At 48.9% G+C, this 23,487-nt stretch overlaps 1 protein-coding gene across 1 annotated transcript in view; it reads right to left on the bottom strand.

The window, feature by feature from the left end:
* The window catches only part of XYLT1 (xylosyltransferase 1), a gene marked incomplete at its 5' end in the record, with an annotated part of 186,322 nt that overhangs the window by 45,877 nt on the left and 116,958 nt on the right, over positions 1 to 23,487 (bottom strand). The window lies entirely within an intron of this gene.

Here is a 23,487-nt window from a genome sequence, read left to right on the forward strand (position 1 = left end):
AATGAATGGATGAATGAATGGATGAATGAATGAGTGAATGAATTCCATCCCAGGTACAAGAGAAAACACACGTGTTCCACTGCCTCCTTGTTCAGAGCCTGGTCTTGGGACCAGCAGCGTTAGCCCACTGCTATTAGACATGCCTTACCTCAGGCTCCACCCAAGATATACTGAGTTAAGATTTGCCTTTTAACAAGACTCCCAGGGCATGTGTGCGCCCTTTAAAGTTTAGGAAGTGCTGCTTAAAGCCAAGCATGAATATTGGTAGTTAATTCTCTTCCTCTTCATCTTCTCCCCACGGTCTCTCCCTGAGAGCCCAGACTTCAGGCAGGTTATTTCATCTCAATAAGCCTCAGGTGTTGGGAGTATTAAATAAAATAATGCACGTAAGACCCGTGCGGTAGCACCCAGCCCACCGTGAGCCCTTGATAAAGGTTAACTGCTGTTTAATAGTATTATTATTGCCATCGTGAGCATCAGAAGCTTAAGACATGTTGAACTGAGGACAGCAGTATAAAGACCCAAGCTGATTTGAACTCGGAAATCTCTCTGTGCCTCATACCCACGAATTTTCTGCGGAGCATGGTTTGGGAGACGCTCCACAGAAGGGAACCTGTCTACAGTCTCCCAGCTGGCATCACAGTTATGAACTGGCTCCCAGAGGACCACCACACTGCTGCGTGTGTCCGATACGCATGTAGCTCTGGGCATGAAGATACCCAGGAAGAAGGGGGATAGCTCTTAGGTCCTCGGGTGCCCAGAAGTCCAGTCACAGCCCAGCCTGTCTGCAGGCAGCGAGTGGCAGGGCAAGGAGCGTTTGGGACCTGCTCGGTTTCACTTGGAAGGAGCCCATCACAGAGCCAACTGCCCTCCTCTGGGTCCCTCCTGCCTACCCCGATAGCCCTTCCCTGATACAGGATGCTAATACGCTGCCAGAGGTGTTCATGGCTGATGGCGAGGCCGACGGCGCTAAAGCAAAGGTCAGCACAGAGTTTCGTGAATGTCAGGATTTCAAACCCCTGATGCTGCCAGGTATGCCCAGACCCCAGAGGGCACCGGATGCAGCCCTCCTGGAGGCAGTGGGCGGGCCATTTGTGGAGCGAAGTGTGTGTGAGAGGCAGTGGATGGAGGCCTGTGGAATCGGGCAAGCTAAGCATTGAGGCACCTTCAATCTGCGCTCAGAATATACTACAGTATTTCCCCAACTTCTTCCACTAGTGTATCATCTGTACAGTTATTTCCTATATATGTTCAGTTTAAGTACCACCTTACCCTATGCGACAATATTTGCGGTAGCTGATGTACCCTTCTATTTTTCAAATTTCAAACGGCAAAATACACATAAAATTTGCCACCTTAACCAGCTTAAGTGTACAGTTTAGTTGTATTAAGAACATTCATCTTGTCGTGCAACCATCACCACCATCCACCTCCAGAACTCTTTGCGTCTTGCAAAACTGAAACTCTGAATCCGTTACACAACAACTCCCCGCTTCCCCCTGCCCCCGGCAACCATCCTTCTACTTTCCGTCTCTGCATATTCAGAGCAGTCAGACTCCAGGGACCTCACGTAAGTGGGACCATGCAGTATTTATCTTTGCGTGACTGGCTTCTTTCACATGGCACAATGTCCTCAAGGTTCCTCCCTGTGGTGGCATGGGTCAGAATTTCTCTCCTTTATAAGGTTACATAATATTCCATCCTGACGTACCGTTTTGATGTCTTCTCCTATGACATGTGAAAAGCAACAATGATGCCTTGTCCGTACTCCTCCTAAAGCCACTGGGCCACCAAAGGCATATGGAGAGTGGCCCTCTGCCCCGGGGTGCCCAGGACACAGAAGTTTTCATTTTAAACTCAGATGGTTCTGGGCACATGGACCTGCCACAGGATGTGTGACCCCGGGAGAAGCGTCATCCTCCATCTTTCTATGATAAACCTGAGTGCAGAAAACCACAATGATGGGAAGGCCAGCTGTAACCCTCTCCTGTGCTTTGAAAATTATAACTATGACACTCAGGCTACAGCAAGATCATGAAATTACAGCAGAGGCAACAACAGCACCTAACACTTGAGTACCTACTATGTGGGGGACACTATTTTAAGCACTCTGTACCTATTAACCCACTTATTCCTCATGGCGACCCTATGAAGTAGATGCTGTTGTATTTATATCCATTTTTCATTACAGAAACGGGAATATGCATCTTCGTGGCCTTTTTTTTTTTTTTTTTGCGGTACGCGGGCCTCTCACTGCTGTGGCCTCTCCCGTTGCGGAGCACAGGCTCCGGACGCGCAGGCTCAGCGGCCATGGCTCACGGGCCTAGCCGCTCCGCGGCATGTGGGATCCTCCCGGACCGGGGCACGAACCCGTGTGCCCTGCATCGGCAGGCGGACTCTCAACCACTGCGGCACCAGGGAAGCCCCAGACTTCATCCTTTTAATGGCCGCACAGCCTCCTATGGAATGGGCACAGCCGATCCCCTAGTGATGGACATTTAGGTTGTTTCCTCATTCGCCTCCCTGCTTGCAGGTATCGCTCCTACGAACATCCTTGCACATTTATCTTTCCACATGTGGGTATGATAGATGTTTGTAGGATTAAATTCCCAAATGTGGAACTGTTCATGCAAAGGATGCCTTTGAGTCTCTCTTTGCTTTCAGAAAGACTCATTACATGGACTGAGGCTGCCCCAAGGGTTGAGGGCATGGCTGGGGCTCACATCATTACACAGGAACTGACCAGCTGGCTACCAGTGGTGTGGGCAGGGAGAAGGAAACTGTAAAGGGGATGGAGGTGGGGAGGCTGGTGGGCTTCTCCAGCAGGGTGGCCAGGCCTGAGCAGGGGCCTTCTTGTTTCCCCAGGGTACCAACAGCCAGTGGGACCCAAATGAACCTTCTGTCGAGCAGCATGGGTGTGTGGGGCACGGCAGAAAACCATCCTCCTCAGTACTCGGGGCAGCTGTTCCAGCTGGTGCCCATCTGTCCACTAACAGCCCCGGGATTTTCAGTCGGGCACCTTGGACGATACTTTTCAGGAACCTGGCTAGAGTCATGAGGCGAGCAGGCATTGGGTCTAATTCCATTCTGTTCCTCCAGGACCCGGTACACAGTAGGTGCTCAACAGTGATTTAGCACAGCGTCCGCCCCACGGGACGGGCTCAGCTCCCGAGGGCGGAGAGCACAGGCATTCACTTCTACATCTGTGCCTTTGCCCATCCCATTCCCTCTGCCAGGAATGCTGCTCCCTGTGTCTCTGACCTGGGAGAGATGTGGGGCAGAAAACAATGAGGGTAGAAAACATGCCTTTTGTTGCCTGCAAAGTGCTAAGTGCTCCTCCTTCTTTTAATTTCACAGTAACCCCATCACGTGGGTACTAGTTTATATGTGAATAAAGTGGGACACAGAGATTTAACAGTTTGGCCAAAGTCTTAGAAGAGGTGGAGCTGAGATCTGGACCTCAGCACCCCAGGTCGAGAGTGCAGGCTCTTTTCAATCCTGCTTTCCCCATGGTGAACAGGCTACAGGAATGTGCTTCATTTCTTTAGAAAGAGTCAGGAAACAAGCAGAGGAAACTGCAGCCACCTTCTGACGCCTCCTACTTCCTTCCAAGGGGATCGTTGTGGAGCATAGGTTGCACATCAGGCGTCGTCTGTCCGGGGTGTGGGCCTTTCTGTGGCGCCATCTACAATCTGACCCCAGCCACCTGATTCCTCTCACTGCACTCCATCTCACAAGTGGATTCAGACCCATTTTTCCATCCGGCTTATTTCTTTTTGGGTTGGGGAGAGGCACTCCCATCACTGTCCTCGACTTTCCAGATGGCTCATGCGTGAGCCTTACTGAAGTCTTATCTGCTAGGAAATCTCTCAGGAAGGCCAGAACTCCAGAACAACCAGAGGAAAGGCCAAGTTCAGGGTTCCCTGAAGGAGAGGCAAGAGCAAAGGCAACTGGAGACAAGAGAAGGCAACCCCTGATTCAAATGTAGTGGAAGCTCATAGCGAGACCTGAGTGCTAGCATACTGGGAAAGCTAGATGCTGTAATTCTTCCTGGACCCTGGGGGCATAATTACAGCCATAGTTGGGTACCTGAGGAAAAGTGAACTGGATAAAATGCAGCCCCAGCTTCTAGACTCCACTCTAATCCATCCTCGGGGAAGCAGTTGTAAGATCTTCTAAAACGTAAGTCTGATCGTGCCCCTTCTTCTACTTAATACCCTTGGTGGTTCTCCAGCCCCTGCAGGACAGTGTCCTAACTCCTTAGCAAGGCTAGAAAGTGGGTTGTCAGCTGGCTCTGCCTGTTCAGTCTCGAGATTACTTGAAGTTCTCTAAACGTTCTGTGCCCTTTCATGACTTTAAGATTTTGCAAGTTCCGTCTGCTCTCCTGGGAAACATGATTTCCCAGTTTGATAGGTCAGAGGCCAGACCCCTGGAACCTCAGTGGGTAAGGCAGTCATGGTACCTGTCCTCCAGTGGCGGGGACAGTGGGGCAGGCAGACAAACAGGGAGATTCTTGGGATAGGGGGTGAAACAGCAGGTGAACTAAAGCACAAAGCATTCTGGAGGCACCAGGGGACAGCTCTTCCCCTCCACACAGGCAGACAGCGAACTAGATAACCACCTGGATAATAAAACCCAATTGCTTTTAATTGGATGCATCTTTTCGTTACTGGTGACAATGACGCAGAATTAAAACATGCTCACTGCGTTTCTAGGAACTGGCAAACCATTTCTCAAAGCCTCAACACTTTCACAGAACATTTGTAAAACACACATTTTTCATTTTAAGCATACATCAGCCATTCTAAGAGGCAGTTTATCTGACTTTCCATCGGTGGGAACTCTATAAACACGTCAGCCCTTCCTCCAGATGGCTGTAACGGAAAGGTAACTGACAAGAATCAGAACCCAGAGGCCGAGCCTGATAAAATAACATTGCTGGAATCATGAATGAAGAACTGAATTGCCATTCAGCTGCGCGTGCACGCGCGCGCGTGTGTGTGTGTGTGTGAAGTCTGTTTGATTGTATTTTAATTCTCTGAAATCTGGTTGTCCTCATATGCCACGAGACATCTCAAATGAGCAGAACATTTGGTTAACTAAATCCTGCATCCCTTTACAACGACGGATTACAGCCGGTTATTTGATTTGGTTTTGAGGGGGACAAGACAAGACCTCCTTTGGAGGACATCAAAAGACTGAATCTTAAAAGTAAATGCGATTTATGTGGGAAAGCCAAAACTTCGCTGCAATGAAAGCTGTTTTTAGAAAGGTGTTTGTAGAAGTTTCTCTCTGATCTTTGCCACTTTCTTGCTGTTTGATTTTAAGCAAGCTCGCTGAGTCTTAGTTTTCTAATCCGCAAAACAGGAATGACAATGGCCTCCGAGTTGCCTGTGTGTTGGGGGTATGGCCCGCACAGTACCTGGCCCATAGTATGTGTTCAGTAAAAGGGAGCCTTCAGAAGGAAGTCCCTAGATCCTTTGCTTAGAAATGCTGGAGGGAAGGCATTCCCACTCCTTACCAATCTTCTATCAAGCTGTGACATTTTAACTCTTATATGCCTTGTGTTCCCATTTGTAAGTTATATATGTTCAGTTCCCTTGACTGTAAGCTACCTGAGGACATGAACCTTGTCTGATTCGTCTCTCTTTCCCCAGTGTCCAGCACAGGCCTGAAACAGGGCAGGTTCTAGCAGCCACATGCCTCTTCCTCTTTGGGTCCTCATGCCTGTTTTAGAGTGGTCCACAGAAACTGCTCTAAACACGTGTGCTGCATTCCAGAATGAGGGCTTTTCTGTACCGTCCCTTGTGCTGGCGACACCTTTCCTACACATTTGCCTGGTCAATTCCTGCCTGTTTTTGCAAGAATCAGCTCAGTGTCAGTTCAACTGGCAAGGGATAGAGTATAAATGAGTGTTAAACTAAACTGATCTGTATTGATAAGTTCAACTTTCCTTCTGTGTGTATGGCTAAAAACAGGTATCTTACACCATTTCACATTCCCCTGGGTTCAAAGGACGGCAATGACCTATGATCAATTCCAAGTCACCAGACAAGTGTCCCAATGCACCAACACTAACACATCAGTATTTGAAGTGGTTAAAATAATACAGAGAGATGTAGGTTCAAGTTCTGGTTCCACCACTTATGAGCTGTGTGGCCTTGGGCAGGTCATTTCATCTATTTGAAGCTCAATTTCCTCTTCTTTAAAACTGAGGATGGGGGCTTCCCTGGTGGTGCAGTGGTTGAGAGTCCGCCTGCCGATGCAGGGGACACGGGTTCGTGCCCCGGTCTGGGAAGATCCCACATGCCACGGAGCGGCTAGGCCCATGAGCCATGGCCACTGAGCCTGCGCGTCCGGAGCCTGTGCTCCGCAACGGGAGAGGCCACAACAGTGAGAGGCCCGCATACCGCAAAAAAAAACCAAAAAACAACAACAAAAAACCTGAGGATGATAACAATACTTACACTTTATGGGGCGGCTATGAGGATTAAATGAAATAAGAGGGCATTAACTGTTGCTTGCAACTGAACAATCCTGGCTGATACAGAAACCGGTATCAGAAGTGGGATAATGACTGGTGGGCAGGGGAGAGCAACAGGGATCACTCTAGGTTGAGTAGCTTAGCCCACAGAAGGCTGAAATGCTAGCTATCATTATCGTTGTTATTATTATTACTTCTCTAGGACTGAAGTCTGCGTTCTGCTGGGGGTGGAATACAACAAGGATCTCCATCTCCCAGAACATCAGGGTTAGGTCAGTTCAGATTTCAGCCCTGGGGTGAGACTTAGCTCAGAGGACAGCTGACTGTCCCTGAGCACCTTGGCAGCCTGCCAGGTTCACTAGCCTGTTCGTATTGGAACCAGGTCAAGATGCAACACAGAAGAGAAGCCACACACTCCTCCACGGAAAAAGAAATGCTGTAGCCACCCTTGCAAACCTCAAGCAGACACAGATTCTTGGCTCAAGAGAGATTCTGGAGGATCAGGACATGCTGCACCCAGGGTATTCTTTTTTTTTTTTTTGCGGTACGCGGGCCTCTCACTGCTGTGGCCTCTCCCGTTGCGGAGCACAGGCTCCGGATGCGCAGGCTCAGCGGCCATGGCTCACGGACCCAGCCGCTCCGCGGCATGTGGGATCTTCCCGGACCAGGGCACGAACCCGTGTCCCCTGCATTGGCAGGCGGACTCTCAACCACTGCACCACCGGGGAAGACCGGATTCAGCTTTTTCAACTGGTATCACTGAGTTGTATGGACCCATTTCAATGGGGGTAACTTAAGCCCCGCTTTTATTTGACTGTCCGTGAATTCATGCATCCTGCTCATTGGGTAACGCCTATCCATTTACAGACACTCCTGATGTGTTTACTAGGGGTAATGCCTTAGTCCCACTCCCTTTTGTTCTTATAGTGACAGTGTTTCTTAAGAAAAAAAGCTTAAGAAATGTCACCTGGGACTATTCCAAAGACCTGTTCACACATGGCTATGCTGGAAAGGTACTGGTACAAATTCACTGATCATTGATAAATTATCTGCAGTGCGAGGTCCTCGAATATTTGAACGGTTTGGATTATTAAAGAGGACTGTATTGTAAATTGTAAAACAGGATGTAGGTATGCTGCATGAGGGGGGGAGTCATGTCTATTTTGTTCCCGTCACTCTGTCCCCGCTCATCCATTCAGCAGATATTTATGTTAGACCTACTGTGTGTCAGGCACTGTTCTAGATGCTGGAGACATAGCGATGACTGACTGAGACCATGTCTCTGTGAGAACTTAGCCCTGCTCCCGGGGCATCCACTGTATGTCCTGGATTAGCTTCCCTCCTGTGTATCGGGAACGGTACTAGGTATGTTCTATACTTGCAGGAATCAAGAACATAGTCACCCTGATGATCTGCTGTGTTCTGAGGTTCAGATGAGGAACTCCAGCTGAGAAAGGCTTGGCTGGCACAATGTCTGGCACATAATAGTTGCTTAATATACACAGGGACAAAGGTTGAATGAAATCCCTGAGGCTGTGCAAGGTCCCTGAAATGGAATTGCCAAACGTACAGAGAACCCCCCTTACACCAAGGCAGATACCTGGGCAGGTCCAACTGAGTGATAGCCAGATGTGCCACTGTCCTGCAGGGACATCACTCTGCGTTGGGTGACCGGGTTTGAAGCTTGCCTATCTGCTTCCTTGCTGTGTCATCTTGTAAGTTACTTTACCCCTCTGAGCCTCCGTTTCCTTGTCTGAGTTGGGCAAAGACTTCATGAGATCATGTATGTGAAAGGCTCAGCCCCGTGCCTGGCACACAGTAAGTGCTTGATTATCCCAGAGCTCTTGTTGCCTGTTCCCTCTGAGGGAGAGGAAGGATGACTGGCTAGCTGGCTTCCCCAGGCACACCAGTTACAGTCATCAGGGCTTTCCCCAGGGGGATCTGTGGCCCTTGGGGCATGGACAGCGCCCAGGAGCTCAAGAACAGCCCGGAGATGGAAACAACCTAAGTGTCCATCATCGGATGAATGGATAAAGAAGATGTGGCACATATATACAATGGAATATTACTCAGCCATAAAAAGAAACGAAATTGAGCTATTTGTAATGAGGTGGATAGACCTAGAGTCTGTCATACAGAGTGAAGTAAGTCAGAAAGAGAAAGACAAATACCATATGCTAACACATATATATGGAATTTAAGGAAAAAAATGTCATGAAGAACCTAGGGGTAAGACAGGAATAAAGACACAGACCTACTAGAGAATGGACTTGAGGATATGGGGAGGGGGAAGGGTAAGCTGTGACAAAGCGAGAGAGAGGCATGGACATATATACACTACCAAACGTAAGGTAGATAGCTAGTGGGAAGCAGCCGCATAGCACAGGGAGATCAGCTCGGTGCTTTGTGACCACCTGGAGGGGTGGGATAGGGAGGGTGGGAGGGAGGGAGATGCAAGAGGGAAGAGATATGGGAACATATGTATATATATAACATATGTATATATATAACATATGTATATATATAACTGATTCATTTTGTTATAAAGCAGAAACTAACACACCATTGTAAAGCAATTATACTCCAATAAAGATGTAAAATATAAAAAAATAAAAAATAATAATTAAAAAGAAAAAGAACAAAGCCAAGACCAAACTCTCTGTGGTTGGTTCCCTTGCTGGCTCCCAAACAGCTGAGGTTGGCAGAAAAAGGAAATCCAGATACAGAAGCCGAAATCCCTCTTTTCCTACTTTATCTTTGTACTGTTTCTTCCTTTTCTTACATAGCTGAACCACATATGTTAAAAAGCCAATAGTACTCTGACGAATTGAAAACGGGTGTTCAGAAAACCCCTTGTATATGAATATTCATAGCAGCACTAGTCACAGTAGGCAAAAAGAGGAAACTACCCAAACATCTACTGACAGACGACTAGATAAAGTAAATGTGGTCTATCCATGCAATGGAATATTACTCAGCCATAAAATGTAACGATACTGACACACGCTTCAACATGGGTGGGGCTCGTGAACACGATGCTCAGTGAAAGAAGCCAAACAAAAAAGACCATATATTGTACGATTCCACTTATGTGCAATGTCCAGAAGAGGTAAATCTATGGAGACAGAAAGCAGATCGGTGATTGCCAGGGGCTGGGAAGTGGGGGAAACGGAGAGTGACTGCTTAGTGGGCACAGGGTTTCCTTTGGGCTGATTAAAGTGTTGGGAACTAGACAGTGATGGTGGATGCACAGCACTGTGAATGTGCTAAACGCCACTAACGGTAAATTTTACGATATACGTATTTCACCACAATAAAAAAATACCCGTGGAAGCCCCAAATTCCAAACTGAAAAGAAGTCATTATAACATAGCTACAATAAGAATCATGCTTGGGGGCTTCCCTGGTGGCGCAGTGGTTGGAAGTCTGCCTGCCGGTGCAGGGGACGCAGGTTCGTGCCCCTGTCCAGGAGGGTCCCGCATGCCGCGGAGCGGCTGGGCCCGTGAGCCATGGCCGCTGAGCCTGCGCGTCCGGAGCCTGTGCTCCGCAACGGGAGAGGCCACAGCAGTGAGAGGCCCGCGTACCGCAAAAAAAAAAAAAAAAAAAAAAAGAAAAAGAAAAAGAATCATGCTTGGTATTTCGTATTTTGTATGCACTATTCACTTGATCCTTGAACCACTCCAGATGGTAGGCAGCAGTAGCTGTATTTTACAGTGGAGCAAACGGGGCTTCTCAAAGCTTGGATAACGCATCTAAAAATGGTGATGATGGTGATGATAATGATATTGATGATGATAATGATATTGATGATGATGACTACTGAAGATATAAATCATGTGTTCCAGGCACCTGCCATATATTGACTCATTTTGCCTTCTCAACGACCGCTGTGATGGGTGCTGTTATCATCACCCATTTTGCAATGAAGGAGTACAGAGAGGTTAAATTACTCGTGCCAGGTTAGACAGTCCACATATAACAGTAACAGGGATTTGCACCTGGCCACCTGACCTCAAGGGCTTCACCAAAGAGGCCTGGAGGATACATGGTGTGGTCATGGAAACTGGAGGGAAAGTGCTGCTATGTCTGCCTCCCAGCCCCCTCTTGTGGAGACAGGGACAGCTGAGATACCTGCCTTATGACATCAGGGAATTACATGTGATATCGGACCCTCTCCCGGCTGCAAGGGAGCCAGCATGTGGCCGGACAGGTGTGACGTGTCACCATCCCTTGGCCTGCTGGGCCCCCAGATGGGGCTCCTCTCTATCTGTGCCGGCACCTCCAGTTAAGGGGAGAAGTGGCTGAGCCAACTTTAGGATTTACGAGAACCCACCATGGCTCATCGCTCTTCTGAAATTGACTCTCTGGCTCTTTGGAATGTTTTCCATTTTAATGGCGGAGAGATCTGAAAATGCCTCTGGTGGAAAGAAAGAAGTAAAGACAAAAACCTTTCCACTGGTCTTCAATCTAGGAAAAAACTGAGATGCTTTTAATAATCATGGAAGTAAAAAACATGCAATAAAGGATAAGCAAGTCTTCCACCACTTGGGAATAAATGGCAACCGGCACTGCAGCCCCAGTGGTGTTACATGGGACGGCCATGGGTCCATTTGCTCCCTGATTTCTTACTTCAGTAAGGACTTACTGAGCTCCTACTATGTGCCAGGCACTGCCCCCGGCACCGGAGACACAAGCTAAGTGAAACAGGTGTTGTTTCTGCACTTGAAAAACTGTCAACCTAGTGGGTTTACCCTCTTGTCACCCTATCGTCGTCATTTACTGGTTGAGCACTTTCTCTGGGCCAGGCAAGCATTTCACATTTCAGAGCTTCATCCCCACGGCGAAGGCTGAGGCAGGTGACTGATGGTTCCCATGTGACAGATGAGAAAACCAGGGTATGGAAAGGATGAGCAACTTGTCCAAGGTTTCATGACCAGTAAATGGGACAGGCTGGCTTCAGACTCTGCTGACTCTGCAAGTGTACCCTCGGATCCCTTTGCTACACTTCCCATGGCCTCAGTCCTGGAAAATTTCTGCCAAACAAGAGACGAGAAAGGTTTCTGGGTCTGGCTCCAGGTTACAGTGTCCCTACAGGAAACCCAGGGGTCTGGGGACTAAGAAACCCGAGTGGGGCAGAAAGGCCCAACAAAGAGAGAAAAATAACTGTACCGAAACAACAGAGGGGACTGGCCTGATGGAAAATAATTACCTGAGCTATAATGTATATATCCACTAGCAGAAAATATTAGCTATTGTATTTCCCCTCTTCCAGCAGCCTGGTATAGCTCTCTACTTTTTTTCCTTCCTTTTTTTTCCCCACTGCCAAGCAATTGATTAAGAACTAAAGCAATCTCATCATGGTGCTTTCCAATAAAAAACTTTTCACAGGTAACCTGATGCTTTTAGGATAAACTGGGGCTTCTTAACATGGCCCTCAGGGTCCCACAGCATCTGGGTCAGCCTACCTCTTCAGCCTCATTCTATTGGCTTATCCCCTTACCATACCCTGTCCACCTAACACTCTCAACTTGCTGCATGGGCCATGTTCCCTCATGCCTCAGGGCCTTTGCACACACAGCCCTCTCTGCCTGGAATACTTGGCCCCTATTTTTTTTTTCTTCACCCAATTAGTTCTTTCTCTACTTCTTTCAGTTTAAGGACACTTTTCCAGGGAAGCTTTCTCTGATTCCCTAGAAGAGAAAAGGTTATATACACGTTGGCTTCCTATATTATATGTATGTGAACTTCTGTCCTAACAATGTCATAAGGATATAATTATTTAATGCTAATCTATGAAGACAGGAATGTTAACTACCCTGTTGGTGGCTGTAACTGCAGATCCTAGCAAATGTCTGGCACATTGTATGTTCCCGCTAAGCATGTGCTGACTAGTCAGTCAACAGATTGACTATATGAAAGGATCAATCAATCAACAGTGAGGAACTTATATGTATGTGTATACCTGAATCACTTTACTGTACACCTGAAACTAACACAACACTGTAAATCAACTATACTTCAATAAAAATAAATAGTGAGGAACTAAAGCTGATATTTCATTAGAGTGTACTTTGCGGTCATCACCTTGGTTAAAAATTCATCTCTCTCTTGTCAGATCAACACTGCAACCTGTAGCAGACTCATGGGACAAATTACAGACAGGGAGCCCAGACACATCCAGGCAGAAAGATGGTGGGGAACCAGACACACAAAATCAACCAGATTTACAGAAAGCACTACAGGAACAGGCGTCCAGTCACTCTGGGAAATCTTTGAGAATTAGCTGGCTTCAGGGCATGAGTCAGCAACTTGCCTGAGCAGCCAAGGAAAGACAAACGAGTCTTGTGCTTTGAGGGGAAGCGGGAAGCTGGGGTACATCCTGAAATCAATGAGTCTCAGGATTCAATGTCATTAACCTTTTTGATTCAGATTGAGGTAGGTAGCGCAGGGTGATTTAAGTGCTAAGGGGCACCAGCTATTTCTGACAGGCTTATGCAGAGAAAGCTGAGTGGTAAGAACATCCAATTTGCTCTGGTTGACACATACTATGAAGGGCTGGATAGGCCTACAGTCCTGTAGGCCCCTCTGTGAACAAATGACCAGGGCCAGGCAACACTGACGGGTGAGCTGGATTTCATGTGCTTCTTTCTAGCTCAAGTTCAGTACTGGTAAGCCATGCAGGCTGGGGAAAAATAAAGTAGAAGACTGTTGCTTTATGTCAAGTTCAGCCACCCACGGCTGGGTGGGGGTCCAGGCCAGGCTCCAGAGGGTGTTGACCAGAAGACCCTGGCGATCTCCACCACCCTTTCTCTATCCAGGGTCCTGAAAGTTGAAGCAAGGAGTCCATCAACGTTGGCACCTTGGGTGACAGACTCATCTGAGATAATGCAGGAAAGGCCTGCCTGGGAAGATGGGTGGGTGGACAGGGAACTAAATCTGCAAAGGCTGAGACAGGTGTGTTCTGGGCAGGGCCATTATCTGAATGTGGGAGATCTGGCAGAATGGTCTAGTGCAGGGGTCTGTGAACTATGGCCCAACACATGTTTTCATATATAAAGTTTTCCTGGAACACTGCCATGCCCATTTGTTTACATCCTGTCTACGGCTACCTTATTGCTGCAGTGGTAGAACTGTGTCATTGTGACAGAGACCATACAGCTTGCAAAACCTAACCTAAAAATAATAAATATTTTATTTACTATCCGGCCCTTAATAAAAACGTTTGCTGACCCCTGCCATTATGCTGTTCCTCCTTTTTTGGTCATTCATACATTTTTCTCACAACGTTTTGGCATATCCACCTTATCAAAGCGCCTTCCTGGCCCACCCTCCCTTCTCTTTCCGATGCTGTAATTTTCCTCAGACATATTTCCACTCTACACATGACCCATTCTCTTATCTATTGTCTCTTTCTCTCATCGGCACCGGGTGGGGTGGTGGGCACACCATGAATATGCTTTATTTATTGTTGTATCCCAGCCCCCAGAAAAGTGCCTGGCATACATAGTAGACACTCAATAAATGTTTGTTGAATACTCGAAGAACCACTCACCCCTTGTATTTTGCTTTATTAATATTTTCTTATTTAGATCAACTATTTTTTTAAAAAGAAAACTTCAACTTCAGAAAGCTGGAGCATGCTAGTTTTTCCTTACACGTGTTAATATAGATAAATACTGCCATTTTCAAAAACTCAACTGCGTACTCCTTTAACTCATCTGGCTTACTGCGGCTAAGACTTGGGAAGCCCCGGCTTGTGGTTAAGGACAAGTGGGTTGAAGCCTGAGCTCCATCTCTCAGTAGATGAGTGACCTTGGATGAGTCCTCACATCTCTTGTCTCTCAAATGGGGGTGATGAGGTCCTGCCTCACCAGGTAGCTGAGGGATGAAGTGAGACCACAGGCACTAGCACAGCACCCTGCGCACGCTTGGGGCTGGATGAACAGAGGCGGGGACACTGGGGGAGCGGGCACCTCCCGGCAGATCAATTCACGACAAGCCGCACCTCGGCTCTGCAGCCGTCGCTCTCAGTGAAGCCCACCTCGGACACTGCCCTCTGCTGTACCGCATCCCGGCAGAGCAATTTGGATTAATGGGACCATTTAGCTGTAGGTGTTCAGAGAATGCATTGTTTAAAGTAACTTGTTAGAAACTTCCCCAGGGCGGCAAAGTTTTAAACAAAGATTGACTCTGTAATAAAAAACTGCTTGGCCTTAAACCACATTCCAGCATCTCAAAGAGCACATTTATGCGCAGAAAGGAGTGGCAACGTTTGTGCCCCTGGCTGGGTTTGCCAAGTAATGTTGCCTGATGAACACAATTAAACTGCACCGAGGACACTCCTTCTCTTGGGGGAGGAAAGGACACAGGAGACAGCCGGCGGCTCTTGGGGACACAATTTCCATCCCTCCTCCATGAGGGAACAAAACACTGATGTGGGATTCCACTCGGGCCCTACCCTGGGAAGGCTGGCCAGCACCACCAAACGGCCTCCTCTTTCCCACTCTCCACTTTCCGACTAAGCAGTGTTATGGGCACTGGGCCAGGGCCGGAATCCGGGTTAGATGTCCAATCTGGCCTCAGTGGGGCTGTTTCTCTTCAGATGGACAAGAGTGTGAGGGAGGAGGCTTGCGACTCTGCTCTCTGCCTTGGCATCTACTCCGTGACTATTTCCCAGGCTGGGACCCACCCAGATGTCAGAGCTGACATCTGACACGTTCAGAAACTGCCTGGGAGCCTTATAGTGGCCACCAGGTTGGTCAGGGACAGCTCGTTTGAGCCTGGTGATGGGGTGGGGGAAGTGAGGTTGAAGAGGAGGTCTAAGGTAGAACTTTGGAGGAAGGTTCCAACTTGAACCTTCAGGGAGATTGCAGCTGCGATGACTCGAGAGTGTTGCTTCGGCCCATTGCAGTCAAGCAGGCTGGTCAACACCAAGGCTCTTTTCCAACAGCCTTGCGGCAGGGAGGGGCAATGGGGGCCGGGCTGCTCAACTACAGACTGACCACAAAAGAAGGCCAGACCAGGGCTTCCCGGGTGGCGCAGTGGTTCAGAATCTGCCTGCCAATGCAGGGGACACGGGTTCGAGCCCTGGTCTGGGAAGATCCCACATGCCGCGGAGCAACTGGGCCCGTGAGCCACAATTACTGAGCCTGAGCGTCTGAAGCCTGTGCTCCGCAACAAGAGAGGCCACGATAACGAGAGGCCTGCGCACCACGATGAAGAGTGGCCCCCGCTTGCCACAACTAGAGAAAGCCCATGCACAGAAACGAAGACCCAACACAGCCATAAATAAATAAATAAATACATTAAAAAAAAAACAAAAATAAAAAACAAGCTTTTAACAAAAAAAAACAAAAAAAAAAAGGCCAGACCATGATTTTGGTGCAGAATGAATAACTGTCCAGGATTTCTAGCTATCATAAGAAGAACAATAAGAGACCCATTTTCTCGGAACTTGTAATAAATGCCCAACTCTGCACTGGGCCCTGTATTTTACTATCTCTCATTTTTATAATGACCCTAGGAGGAAAGTGTGGTGGGGAGGGGGCTCCTGCCTTGCTTTGCATATCAGGCCCTCCTCTGCCCATCTCCTTAGGTTTACCCGAAGGGAGAGGAACTGACGGTATGATTACTCAGGGCCGGAGAGATTGCTTGGGCATGGTTACTAGTGGGCTGGGTTACTGTTTGGTGAAAGCCCCTACCTGGATTTCACTACTTTTTCTCATGTTTCTTGCCTCAAACCTAGGCTGCATCTGAACACTTGGGGCCTGAATCAGTCATGCTTTCTTCTTCTGCCTCCTCCGTTCATGGAACCAGGTGGTCTCCCTGGCGGACCCGGACATCTCTGTCTCCACAGTGCCGTCACCATGGCTGAGCATCCTGGGCCCAACGTTTAGACGGTGCGAGAGATGAACACGAGGACGCACGTGGGTGCCAGGCCTGAGCCTTTGTGCCCACGCCTGGTTGCATATCAGACAGCTTGCAGAGCTGGACCTCAGGCAGACCTTGGATTCCCACCTGGCCATTGGTAACACTATCATCTCCCTCTTACAGGTGAGAAAATCGAGACTCAGGAAGGTTGGATTCACCTGTCTTGAGATCATGCAGGTGGAAGGGGATGGAGAGAGGATTCAAATCCAGGTCAGGATGACACTGCGTGCTCACTCACGTGCCCTCGTGGAGCGAGTGATGGCGCAGAACACGCCAGCATCGTTTCGATTCTGCAATGGAACAACTGTGCACGTTTGGAGGGATGGCAGCCATTCGTTCTTAATTACACTGCTTGAGGCTAAGGTTTAAACGAGTGAGAATTCCTTCAGCACTGCAGTTTGGCAGTTTGGGGAGGGGTCTGGACGGTCTGAGATCAAAAGGGACAGGATTATCAAGGAATTTGAAAGCTAGGCGTTCCCAGCTAATGCAGAACAGCTGGTTCCTCCGTCCACGCTTACAGCAAACACAACTGGTAAAGCCCGATCTTCCATCAGCCAGAGGGAGACAGCCCACAAGTGCGGAAATGGGAGCACACGAGCCATGATGGTCACGTGGTGCGGTCTGCGCTGTTGTGACTGGCTTTTTCCCCTGGGGTCCACCGCCGGCCAGCCTCACAGTGGGGCAGCTGCGCAAAGCCGAAAGAGGTTGCATTTGCGAGTCACCTGCACCCGCCTTCAAACCCAGGCTGGGCCACTGCCAAGCTGTGTGACCTTAGGCAAGTCACTCAAACCCACTGAGCCTCAGTGCCCTTCTCCGTGCCAGCCCCCTGGGGATGCTGTGGGGACCAAAACAGAAAATGACGGCGGAATGCTGGTGGCTCTGGATTCAGGTTCTGATGTGCACTGCTCCTCTCTTGGTTATTGGACATCTTTGCCACCCGGATTCTCTTCCAGATGAAGAGAACGAGGGTTTAGATGGGGAAGGAATGAGTAGGAGAGCTTTGGTCCACAACAGCTCAGTGGGTGCAATACGACCTATTGGTGAAGAACTCAGGTTATTTTTCCTTTTTCCCCCGGAAGCATGAGTGAATCTTGGTTCTGACCCCCACCAGTTGTGAGGCACAGGGCAAATTCCTTAACTTCTCTCGGCCTCTGTTTCTTCATCTGTAAAATGGGATGCAGACATAGCCTCTACCTTCTGGGGTTTCTGTGACTTTAGGTAACACATGGAAATCTTCTGGCTCAGGATGCCACATATGGTGAATACAGCCATCCTTCAGCATAGGCAGGGGACTGGTCCCAAGACCCACTGCGCACCTACCAAAATCCGAGGATGCTGAGTCTCTTCCAGTCGGCCCTCCATAACTGCGGGCTCCACAACCAAACCACCTGGCTGTGGACCTGTGGATACAGGGGCCGACTAGACTCATGAAATGCTAGCGAATATTATCAACCACTGCAGCCTGGCAGATCGTGAAGGGCTTCCCCGGGCAACTATTCTGAGAGTCCACTAGTGACCATTCTCCGTGCTGGGCAATGATTCAAAGTGGCAGCAAGTGGGAGGAAGGAAATGAATGATGATGATGATGAAACGCACAGAGTTTCCATCTATCCACCCAACAACTGGAACTTAACCCTGTCCATTGGGCCCATGTTCATCTAAATCTCTGCTATCATCAATAAAAAGGGGTAGAAACTCCCCTCCTTTATCCCACTTGACCTTTTAAGACATGCCGTTCCTCTACAATGCCCTTGAGGATAATCTCCATCTGCAGTTACATGTGAGGGGGAGGCAGGGGAAGAATAACAGGCTCTGCAGTGCTGATCGCCCACATTGTGGGCCACCTGGGCTCACACTCAAATTCCCAGGGTGCACTTGGATGTGCTTAGAGCATCCCAGAGTGCACAGCATCCCTGCTCTTTGCCACTGGTGGACAAGCCACATCATTGAAACTTTCCCGAGATGCAAACATGCTCAATGCACTGGACAGGAAGATGCCTAGGGCTGGAAATGTCCCATCAATGGACACGTAGAGAGCTTCTGCCAAGAGGAAGAACTATGAGATCTGAGGAGGGAGGAGCTAGGAAGAAAATACCTTACAAAATTCATGGCATGGTCAGTCTGGGATGTGGTGAGACCATCAAACTGGCAGAGCATAGAGATCACATTTGTTTCTGAGCTGGTAGCATCCACTGTCTCTTGTTTGCTAACAGCAGTGCAATTCTCTCTAGTGGAAGTATTCCTGCCCCACGACAAGGTCCACAAGGGCAGGAGTTTTTAAAATCATTCTCTTTACTACTCCATCTCGAGCATCAAGGACGGTGCTGCTTAATATGTTATTTGTTTACATTTAAATTAAAATCAAATCACACTGAAGATTTGGTTCCTTGGTCCCACAAAGCACATTTCAAGCTCTCAGTAGCCACACGTGGCTGGTGGCTACTGCACTTGGACATCAGCACAGTAAGTTCTACTGGACAGCGCAGGTCTAGAGCACTGCCTGGCATCCAGTAGGGTGTCAATAAGCGTGCGATGGATGAAGGAAGGAAGGAATGTCTGAAGTGCTCTGCCCTGCTGGCCAAAGCCAGGACACATGACTCAAGATAAAACCATCCACCTCCTTTCCCCAGGACTGAACTTTTCTCAGTAATGAAAGAAGGGAAAACAAAAACAGCAAACATACGATATGGCTGGGAAGTATTTAAGCCAAATGGCGGTATCCCTTGGGTGAAAAACGTCATGTCATTCTTGCCTTGTGTTCTGCCACCTTCTGTACTGATTATGTGAACTCCCTACATCCTCCCAGGAATGTCCTTCCTTACCTATTTTAGCCAACACAGTGTTCTACCTTGACTTTCTGAGGAGTCTCGGTGCTTTTCATCTGTGTCCCATGAGAACTCCAGCCTCCCTCTGTCCAGGGGATGCTCTGGGTCGGTCCTCACCTCCAGAAAGGCTGAAGAGCTGTCCAACCGAAAGTACAGCTCAGGAGACCCAGACGGGCCAGCAAGGGGAAAGCAGACTGAGTTTCTGCAAAGGCAGGAGTGCGACCCGTCAGGCTGGAAAATAACAGGGCTGAGGAAATGATTATTTTGCTACTCGATGCAAACAGAACTGTTAACGGCATAATTACTGGCATGTTTTTCCAGTTCCCTCGCGACCAACAGCCTGAGTGGATACTCCCTTTCCGACTCACACATTATCTGGGCGGAGCTTTCCTTGGATGGTGTCCACGTGGGTTTTGGGGTCTCAGGAAAGAGGATGCGCATCTCTGATCACCCAAAGAATAAAAGTGGCTGGATGCTGAGAAAGCAGCCAACAAGAGAGCTGGTCGCATCCAGAGATCTGGTGTCGGGCTCCCAAATATGACCTCCCACGAAGTAGTGAGGTTAACATATTTTCCACCCTAGCACTCACCTTGCTATTTATTACTGTAATTAAGGGATGAATGTCTATGTCTCCCCCAGACCAATGATCTGCAACTCTCTCTGTGTATTCCAATCCCCTGGGGAGCTTTAAAAAAGAGATAGATTCTTGCTTCCCGTAAGGAATTTATATTCAACTCGTCTGGGTTGGAGTCCTAATATTTTAAAGAACCTGATACTTGAAAGATATTTTAGAGGAAATTTCCGGGAATCACACAGAACTCTGATTTTCCCTCATTGAGAACCGTGTCACGGGATGCCATGCTCCCCGTGGCAGGGACCCTGTCTGTCCTGCTGTCTGCTGTCCCCCAGGGTCCAGAGGTTGGTAGGTGCTCGGGAAATGATTATTGAATGAAGGAACTGGAGAACGTCAGCTCCATCCCCACACAGGGCTGAGAGGATGGGTTCCTTGAAAGAGCTGCCTTCAGAGGGGGCTCCCAGCAATGCCCACTCCAGATGCTGCTGGAGACCAAGGACAGCACCGTTCCCTCCCGCAGAGAAGCTGCGGGCAGGCCCAGCAAGGGGCGGAGGGAGGCTGTACCGGGTTTAAGGGTGTCTCCCCTCCCCAAATTCATATCCACTTGGAACTTCAGAAGGTGACCTTATTTGGAAATAGGATTTTTGTAGATGTAATTAGTTAAGATGACTAGGGTGGGCCCTAACTCCAATGACTGGTGTCCTTATAAAAAGGTCATGAGAAGAGAGACAGACATACAGGGAAGAAGGCCAAATGAAGATGGGGGTAGAGATTGAAGTGACGCGTCTACCAGGCAAGGAACACCAAGGGCTGACGGTGACCACCAGCAACTAGGAAGAGGCAAGAAATGTTTCCCCTTCCAGCCAGCAGAGGAAACGCGGGCCTGCAGAAACCTTGATTTCAGACTTTGAGCCTCCAGAACTGTGAGAGAATAAATCTCTGTTGTTTTAAGATACCCAGTTAGTGGTCATTTCGTACAGCAGCCTGAGGAACCCACGACACAGGCTAAGGGCACGGAGAGCAGAGGCAGGTGGGCAGAAGGAGGAGTCAGAGGGCTCGTGTGTTTCTCCAAACTCACCTTGCTCCACCCCCTGCCTCCATCACTCTGCTCCACCTACTTCTCTTCTCCTTAGTTCCTGGACGCGCTGGGCTCTTCCCTGCCTCAGGGCCCTTGCATGTGCTGTTCCCCTTCACCTGGTACCTCCACTCCCTCTTTTGCACAGTGGGCCCCATTTCAGGAGTTGGCTTAAACAGCACTCTTTAAAAGCATCTCATCTTCCCTGACCATGCTCCTTAAAGTAGGACCCCCTTCTTATTCCCCATCACGGCACCCCAACATGACTTTACTGAAGTCATCACCATTTCTCCCATAGATTGTAAACCCCCTCAGTGAATGAGCGAGTCCGTTCCTCTGCTGCACCTCCCAGTCCCTAGCACAGTGTCTGGCACTCACCCTGGCTCAACACCCAGTCGGTAAGTGAACTGCACACTTGCTTGAGTAAATAAATGATTATATCCTGCAAGCTGCTCCCAGAGAGGGTAGTGGCCGCTGCTTTTCCGAACGGCCCTGGAGAAGCTCTAGCCTGTTTTCAGAGTCTGGCTCAGACTATGTCCTCTTGGGGAACTCTGAAGGCCCAGGTGTGAAGCAATGAGGGTCTGAATTGGGCCGAGATAGAAGAATCATAGGTGGAAACACACATGAGAAAGATATCAGGGTTAGAATGAGAATATGCAGGCCCCCATGGAGTGGTGAGATGGAAGGCACACAGGTTTCCAGCTGCTGGTGAACCGGTGGTCTTATTCAGAAGGATGGGGAATGAGAAGGGGGACTGATGTGGGCTGGGAAGAAGTTCTAGAATAATCATTTGAGGGCTATGATCCTGTGGGGAGACAACTGCCTGTAGCTAACCTCATGGGTCTACTGAGAGTTGTACCAGCTACTGAAAGCTTCCAAGGGTTCCAGGGCCCTTGTTTTGGGAGTTTATGTTCCTTAAAAAGAATAAGAAATAAACCAGTCACAAAAAGACAAATACTGTCTGATTCCATTTCCATGAGGTACCTAAAGCAGTCAAATCCACAGAAACAGAAAAGAGAATGCTGGTTGCCAGGGCCTGGGGGAGGGGCGATGGGGGTTTTGCTTAATGGGTGTGGAGTTTCAGTTTTGCAAGATGAAGAGTTCTGGAGCTTGGTTGCATAACCATGTAAATGTACTTAACCATTGAACTGTACACTTCAAAATGGTAAATTTTATGTTACGCATGTTTTATCACAATTAAAACCAAATGAACAAAGAGGGGTCTCGAGCCACTTTCTTTCTCAGTCCTTAGCTGTCCCCTCCTGCCTCACACTCAGTCCTCTTCTGAAACTCTGGCCTCAGGCCCCCAGGCGTCCTGGGTCCTCTGCACCAGCCCTGCTCTACGGGTCTCCTGAGAATGGGGCTGTTCCGTGCAGATGGGGGGGCCTGAGCGCCACACAGGAGGCGGCCTGACTCTGTGCCTCAAAGGCTGAGCTGCTGCTTGGATTCAGGAAGCTCACGATGGCTTACAGGACTCTGGCCCCTGCCGGAGGTGCAGGGAGAAGGGGGCTCCCTGAATGTGGTTCTAGGTCAGCAGCTGCAGCCCCCATCCTTCCTCACTGGTCTCCCCTTTCCTGCTCCGTCCCCTCCCCACTCTTGTCTCACAGTAGCCAAAGTGATCCCTCCACATTGTAAATAAGGTTACTTCACGCTGAAACCACACAGCTCATGGGCTAAGGATTCAACCACCGGACAGGTGATCAAAAGTCCCTGCAGGAACTGGCTGGACCATCCTCCCTGGTAGTAAGGCAACCCCTGGCTCGCTGTGTTTCAGCCACGTCAGCCTTCTTTTAGCTCCTCAGGCATGCCAGCATCCCTCCTCCCACCAGGCCTTTGCCCATGCCATCCCCTTTCCTGGAACACTACCCCAGAATCATCTTGCACACTTCCGCTAGCTAAGCCCAACCCATCTCGCACACCTCAGTTCACGTGCTGCGTCCTCAGGGAGGCCACCCCAGGCTCCCTGGTCCAGGTGAGCTTTGCTTGCTAAGTGCTCTTATATCGCTCCTTCCTTTCAGAATACTTGCCTCACTTTGTGACCACGTGTTCACTCGTGTGATCATTCTGGTTAATGTGTCTTCTCCCATCAATAACAATGGCTGCCACACAGACAGTACTTACCAAGTACTTACTAAGCACATTACACACGTTAACTCGTTTCATTCTCTAACAACCGTGTGGGAGTGGTACTGTTATTGCACCCATTTTACAGATGACGTAACTGAGGCCCAGAGATATTAAGCGATTTTTCTCAAGTTCAATTTCACACAGCTAGTAAACAGAAGAGCTGGGATTCAAGCTCAGTTGGTCTGGCTTAAGTCTGCACCCTTGACCACTAGGATGAGGGCAGGGACTGACCATGTTCTTCTTTCCCGTTGAACACCTGGTACCCAGCACAGTGTCTGGCACATAGTAGGTGCTCAATAATTATCTGTTGCATGACTGAGTGAAGTCAGAGGAGCCCTGTCTCCTGATCTCATCTGCGAGACCATTTTCAGCTGGCCTCACAGGCAGGCCTGAACTCTTTCCTCCCCAGGACACCCCCAGGCTGCCTTCAGAAGGGGCTTGGACGGTGAAAGAAGGAGGAAGGGAAAAAGGG

Source organism: Grampus griseus (genome assembly GCF_964374135.1).
Source record: "Grampus griseus genome assembly, chromosome: 14".
NCBI classification, from domain to species: Eukaryota; Metazoa; Chordata; class Mammalia; order Artiodactyla; family Delphinidae; genus Grampus; species Grampus griseus.